This window comes from Hipposideros armiger, unplaced genomic scaffold (genome assembly GCF_001890085.2).
Source record: "Hipposideros armiger isolate ML-2016 unplaced genomic scaffold, ASM189008v1 scaffold_18, whole genome shotgun sequence".
Classification (NCBI taxonomy): domain Eukaryota; kingdom Metazoa; phylum Chordata; class Mammalia; order Chiroptera; family Hipposideridae; genus Hipposideros; species Hipposideros armiger.
In genome coordinates this window covers 422,468-429,565 of record NW_017731368.1, presented here as the reverse complement: position 1 = coordinate 429,565, position 7,098 = coordinate 422,468, and the positions used below count along the sequence as shown (strand labels likewise).

Sequence of the window (7,098 nt, the reverse complement as noted above, 5' to 3'; positions counted from 1 at the left end):
GCTGCTTATCTTCCTCCGGTATTCTACACTGTTTGTTGTTATTGATTAAACAGGGAGATGGCCTCAGTGATTCTCACTGGTGCCTGGGAAAGCTGTTAATTTATGTGGTTGATCTTATAACTGGCCACTTTCTTGGTTTCTCTTAGATCTGTTATTCGTTGCTTCTTGTAGAATTTCTATATTGACATTTTACCACTGAAAATAATGACAAATTTGTCTTTTCCCTTCTAATATAAATAGTTCTTATTTATTTTCTTTGCTTATAGCTTGGCTAAGACCTTCAATATAATATTGAAAAATAGTGATGGCTGGAGCACTCGTATCTTGTTTCTCATGTATGTAGGGACACGTCTCGTGCCTCCCTATCTGGTGCATATGCTGCTGATTTTAGATAGATAGACTTTCTTTAGTTAAAGATGGCTCAGTCTAGCCTTGACTGACTCAGAGTTTCCTTTGTTTATTTTAGATGCTTATTTATTTGCATCATTCATGCAACAAACTTTTGGTGAGTATTTGCTGATTTCCAGGCCTGCCCTTGGGTACTGCAGTATGAAGAAAAAGTTGGAACAGACACGCCCATAAAAAGCTCATGGCCTAGTGGAGGATAGAGGCAAGTAAACAGGCCCTTATCCCTGGGCCATGTGGCTTGCATTCGATCACTGCCTGCTTGGTATTGTGCCAGGCACTGGGGATGGTCAGTATTCAGATAAGGCCCTGCTCACACAGAGCCCACAGTCTGGTGGGGTCCAAGCAGCTCACATCTTCTTGCACTCAAGTTCCCACACAGCAGTTCCAATGCTCAGCCTGAGACTTTCTCTGCTGCAGATGCTAGCTTGGGAAGTGACCAAAAGTGCCAGGGAGATCACCCTCAAGCGTCCCTAAGTCAGTGAAGGGTGGGAGTTGGTGGATATACATCCCAGCTTCCTCACCTCTTGGGTGGGACAATCCTTAGCTGTGTTCTATACCATCTCTCAACTGAGGACTGAGCCTCAGTTGCCCACAGAAGGAGCCCACTCATTAACACACCTACTTTGGCTTCCTTTCCCTCCCTGTCTCACTTTCCCACTCCTCTATGTCAGGAACAGGGGAGGCTCTGAGATTTGCAAGCTAACAAGTGAGCCTACTGTATTTCCAAGGATGCTGGCAGAAGACACAAGACTCCTGGTTCAGAAACCAAGATCAGTTTATTACTCACAGTAACAGCAGTAGACAGTGGATTAGCACTTTCTTGCACTACTCTCCTGTTCCCACAGGATAACCCAATTAGAGTCAGATGATGCTTGCACATGCAGAGGGTTGCATTACAGGAGAGGAACCCTGAGCTAAAGGAACCCAAATATTTTATAATAGGCTACAAGCAAACCTGCCCAGCCTTTGCCCCAGAGGGAGCTGTTATCTTTAATATACTCGACAATAAGCAAACCTGCCTTCTTCCGTGGAGTGAGACACACGGTCTATCTTCTAAGGCTGTTCACTATAATGATCACCTTGAAAGGATCATCTGCAACAAGGGCAGTCGGTGCCTTTATTGGCAAGTGAACAGAAATGAGAGAGAACCATGGAGAATTGTCTCCCAAGGTCCTACTGGTGCTTTTCAGCATCACCTCCCAAATAAGCTATTATATTTGTATTTGGATCCGTGTCCCAGAGCCTGCTTCTGGGGGAAATGCCACAATATGTGGAAATGATGCTAAATGGGCATTAATGAAATTCTGATGTGACTCTCCTTTCTCCAGACCTGTCCTGCAAATAATGCAGGGCAGCTATGTGAAGGAAGGAAGGTTCCCTCACCCAGAACCGATACTGTTGTGACTCCTAGGGGGAGGCTGTAAAGGATTCATAGTGTTTCTTTTTTCATGTTTTAATAGTCTATCTAGGATTTATGGTGGTTGCCTCTGTGAGGTAGACACTGGACTTTCTTTTTTGTTCCCAAATTGTTCCAATACCATTTATTAGAAATTATACCTGGTCTGTCACCACTCTCTTCTAATCTGCCTGGGGCCTGTTATTTAGAATGTATCACAAATACATAAACAATCAATTCACAATAAATGCGCTAAACGACACATGGGCATCATCATCACTGGGGATTTGACACTCCGCGTTGGTACAATGTGAAACAAACCTGAACACCCACTCGTGATGACACCATTCAGGCCCCAGGGACATGCAGAGAGGTCGTGAATCTGCCTCAAAGTTCCCAGAGGATTTGAACGCGAATTGAGGTTTATTTTTATAAAAATACTTAACAGTTAATAACAATTTCAAAAAGTTAAATAAAATTTTAGTTTTAAATCTTTTTAATTAAATTTTGACATTAGCTCATTATAACTTACCGTTTGCATTTTGCCCTTTAATTTTGTTAATTTTTATTATTATAAAAATAACTTCTTGAAATATGTTTTAATACTTTAAATATTTTTATATTTTAAATTAAATCAAATTCATTTTTTGTGCTGTTTGAATATAATATTTTGTTTTAATCTTTTAAATCATTATTGCCAATAGAATAGTAATTATGTGATCATCTTGATTATAACAACATAATCAATAGTTTTACTGGAATAAAAGTAAGAACAGTAAATGTTACAGAATAAATATATAATACCTTATGAATTAGACATGTCTTGATTTTCTTACCTAATGTCATTGAACACCTGGGCATGAGCAGTGATTATTAAATTCAGTCATCTTTGGTATTTGACGTCCTGATATATTTTTATATGACTTTCAGACATATAAACATCACAGATTTACAGATTTTTTTTATTGTTATGAAAGTTTATTTGTTGAGTAGGAGGCTAGAACATATTTTATTAGCAGTTTGTAGCTTGATTTATGATTTTTAAATATTTAGATTCCGTGATATGGGCTTCCATTTGTTCTTTTGCCTGGAGCACTGCAAACATCAGGGCCTGTGCTCCGGTGGGAAAAGCAGATGTATCCGCAGGTACTTCTTGTTTTAATAGGAGCCGGAGAAAAAGTGCTGCTGGGGCTCACGTCTCCATGGACTCATGGTCAAGAGGATGCTGGAGGGGCGGGTTGGGAGGAGAATCCAAGGAGAAAGAGAAATCACCAAATCTACACATTTACTCCTTGCCACGATTCCATAAAGTGAGTGATAACATCATCCCCACGTTACAAAGTGGGGCTCAGAGAGGATTCGTCACTGGCTCAAGTCACACAGGTTGCCTGGCTCCGGAACCATAGCAGGGCACCAGTGTCCCCTGCAAACCTGGTAGATGCCACCCAGCTTTGCCCACTCAGGTTGGGTGGTTTCCAGGTCCAGTTCTCCCATGGCACAGCAGGCTCCTGACCTGGTGCAGGTGCCAGGGCCTCCCACCCACTGCCAGCTGCTTCAGGTGGCCCCAGTGAAACCAATGCTCCAAAGCTCAAGTGCACTAATGAACTATGTCCCTAGGGTGCCCCACCATCCTCCTGCAAGGGTCAAAGGACCTCTCTGTCACAGCCCCACCTCACAGCTAGCTCCCACCTGGGCAGTGTCTCAGCCCTTCTCCTGGAGGGCCCCTGTAGGATGGGCTGGGGGCTCCCTTCCTGTGACATGTTGGGGATGGGTGAGCAGCAGGCTTGGAGCTGTGCTCAGTGAAACCAAGGAGTGACCTGAGAGTAGGAGAGAGAGGCAAGTCCCTGCCCACATCTCTGTCCAGCCTTGGCTAGAAAGGTTCTCCATTCTTCTGAAGGTAAACTGGTCTTGAGTGGTTAAGCGGCTGCCGCAAGGCCACTCACCCCAAAAGAGAGGCCCTTCCTTCCCCTCTGTGCTGATCCTGACCTGTCTCAGTCCCTTCAGCTGGGCTTCAGGGCCCCTGCTCTGACGGTGCCAACTCTGGGACCCTGTGATGTAATACTCATGGCCAGTCCCTCAAAGTGTGGTTGGGCCCCAACCCAGTCCCAGACCTGGGTCACACCCCTCACAGCCTTCCTGGGGGCCCTGCAGCTTCTCTCCATTCTCCAGGTAGAAAAACTGAGGCCCCAACAGGCCAAAGGCATGCTCACGGCTGCACAGCTGGGCACCAGTGCCGGGACTACTCTAGGTGGCCTGACACTGAAGCTGGGGCCTGTGACCCAGCTGTGGGTCAGGAATCTGAGGAAAGGCCCTGCTTTTCCTACTGGCCTGAAGGAGTGACAGGAGTCCTGCCAGAGGCTGCCTGTCCACCAGCAAGGGGGACTCAGTGAGCGGGGCCTGGCACTGCTGAACCACCTTGCCCTGCCTCCTGCTCTCCCTTAGCTTAGCCCTTTCTACCCCTGGTGCTCACTGGCCTGGGCAATATACTCAAGCTTAACATCCCACTTTCACCCATGCATCCATATCTTCACAGTACCCCTCCCCGCAGTCACACATGCTCCCCCGCCCGCCCCCCTATCCCCCGTTTCTGGCTGTCCACTCTGTGCCTACCCCTGGGCTGGACACTGGGTACTGCAGAGGCCATGCCAGACCTGGACCTTTGTTGGCAGAGCCCTTAGAAGGGCCCAGCAGACTAACTGCCAAGGTGAGGGAATCTAAGAAGGCACTTGCAGTCAAGGAGGGCTTCCTGGAGGCAAGGATTCAAGCTAAGCCTAGGCATCCCCTCCCCCTTGCTTAGGTCACTGCACGTCCTCTGAGCCTCTCTCCCCGGAGTGGCCAGCAAGTTCCAGGAAGTGTCTCCTCTCCCTGCAGTGCTGGTTCCAAGAACTTCAGCTCCTGGCAGCATTTGCTCAGGATTCTTTCCTAGAACATAGGCCTTGCCCGCCTGGGCTACTAGGGTCTCATTGGGCAGCTGGTGGAGGTAGTAGAGGAGAGGGTCTCCTGGGAGGGCCTCTTTAGGGACCAGACGCTGGGAGGTGGGCCCAGGCTGTCAGCTGGACGCGAGTGGCCACGCTGGGGTGGGGGACAGGAGGTCAGTGTGTGTGAAGGCGCTTTGACTCCCGGTCAGCCATGGGGTCAGGCCAGAGTTCAGCTCAGCTTCCCTGCACACGCAGAAGGCTCACTCCTTGGGCCCAGAACTTCTGCCAGTTTGCTGCACTCCATCCTCCATTACACCCCCCCTCCCCCGCATTAGCCTGACACCCCAGGGTCCCATCCCATCGGCTACAGCACAGGCCTTACTCTGGCCTCAGAGCAGGCCTTCATCAGATAACCTTCAGAGGGACAGGCCAGGGGACAGGGGTGGCAGGTTCTGAGCAGGGGAGGGAGAATGGGACAGTCTGTCTTGGGGCCCTTGGAAGGATATGACATGTGCATTATTAATCCTGTATTAATTTTACATTGCCTGGTGAGGACAGAGGAAGTTGGGTAAGGTTGGTGGGGGTCGGAGGTGACAAGCCCTGATTTATGAACAAGGACAGGGCCCAGTTTCCCTCAAGGTCACTGGGCCCCCACTCTGGGGCATGTCCTCCTCCCACACCACCTCTGAGCTGGCACCAGGCCTGCCCACCCGTCTGGGACCTGCCAGATCACATTGAGCAACCAGTTCCTGAGAAGCGTTGAAGGCTGTTTGGTTTAAAATTAACTCCCCCGCTTCCCCCGCCCCTGCCTCCTCAGAGTTCTTGGAAGAGGCGCTCTGCTCTTTCTTCCTGGGAAGAGGCCTTCAGCCACAGCTGCCGCGTTTCTAGTGAAAACACCTCACCCAGCGTGGGGGTGGGGTGCCCACACCACGCCTCCTCTGCAAGGCCCAGGGATCTCCTGGAGCCTAGCATGCCCCAGTTTACCCACTGAGACCCAAAGGAGAAAGGGGGTGATCGTCAAGGTGATGAGAGGGGGTGATACTGCCCCCAAAGCCCACAGCCCCCAATCAGGCACCCGCTGGCTCTGAGTGAAGAGGTCAAGGGCTATAGAGACCAGCCTGAGCACCTCCAGGTTAGGGAGAGAGGGAGCTGATGGTACTGACAGCAAGGCTGGGAACTTCGGTCTACTTTGAGACATATATGGCTCAGGGAGATAAAGCGACCTGCCTAGGTCACCCACCGTTGGTTGCCTAAGCTCAGCCTGCCTGTTAGATGCGAGGTTGACCACACTGACCTGGCAAGGGTGCCCAGGGCTAGCCCCCGCAGGCACTCAGGAAGGGTTAAGCGTGCTCTTTGCTTGGAGGCCCCCCTTGTCTCTTACGCATACTCCTCTGACTGCTCCAGTAACCCCCCACTTTCTGGATAAGCCTTCGCTTTCCAGTGTCTCCTTGGGCTTTGCCTCTCTGGGGCTTTGGAGAAAAGGCTGCCTGAGAACCTGCTCTCCTAACAGCTCCTCCTACCATGGCCACACACCCGAAGGAGCTGAGAAAAACAAAGGAAAGTTTGCCAAGTGCAAAGGTCAACACACACACACACACACACACAGAGTGATGCCGCTCCTCCGAAATGGGGCTAGTGTGGGTGGGAGCAGTGAAATGCTTCTTGGGAGGAGGCTGAGGGCCAGATAGGCACTTTTAAGAACAAAGCTTTAGCCCAACCCAGATTTTGAGTGCAATCCTCATCTCTGATGCAGCTCTGCTGACAGGAAAGGCCCCGTGTGGCTCATCTGTGCGGGGTATGGGGAAAGTCCCTGGAACACAGCTTTGCCTGGGGAGCATTTGTTGGGTACCACTCCCCCTCCAGCCATACCATTTACCACACTACTGGGGGCTGTGTGGTAAAACAGTCCTAGAGGACTGCCTGGAGGAGTCGTTGCAGTCCCAAATTCCCTCAGCCCTCAGAGGCTACCTCTTGTGCTCAACCAGGCCTGGGTCATGGAAGATATAGTCTTTCTATTAGCATAAAGCTTTCTCCACACCAAAAGCCTCCTTCTGCGCTGAGCCCTCCATGTCTCCTCTTACTCATAGATGAGCAACAGCTTGCATTCATTCTGTATCCCCCACAGCCAGAGCCACCACTTTCCAAACACCTCGTGGCATGGGCTCTACTACTATCTCTGTTAGACAGATGGGGAAACTGAGGCTCCAAGAGGTTAAACTATTTGCCTGAAGTCCCAGAGCAATTCTGGAGGGGCTGAGCTTTGAACCCTGCCTATGTTCTTCCCATTTAGATGATTTGCCTCTTCAAAGACATCCTCAGAGAACTTTCATGGGAAGCATGGTGTGTGCGCGTGCGTGTGTGTGTGTGTGTGTGTGT

The 7,098-nt window shown here is 49.7% G+C and overlaps 1 long non-coding RNA gene across 1 annotated transcript in view; it reads right to left on the bottom strand.

Annotated features, from left to right (window-relative positions):
• Positions 1-2,748: 2,748 nt before the first annotated feature.
• Positions 2,749-7,098, bottom strand: part of LOC109375654 (uncharacterized) — a 6,933-nt gene continuing 2,583 nt past the window's right edge. The window contains exon 2 of the long non-coding RNA XR_002122611.1: positions 2,749-3,029. This is a non-coding gene — a long non-coding RNA (uncharacterized LOC109375654). The remainder of the gene's footprint in view (positions 3,030-7,098) is intronic.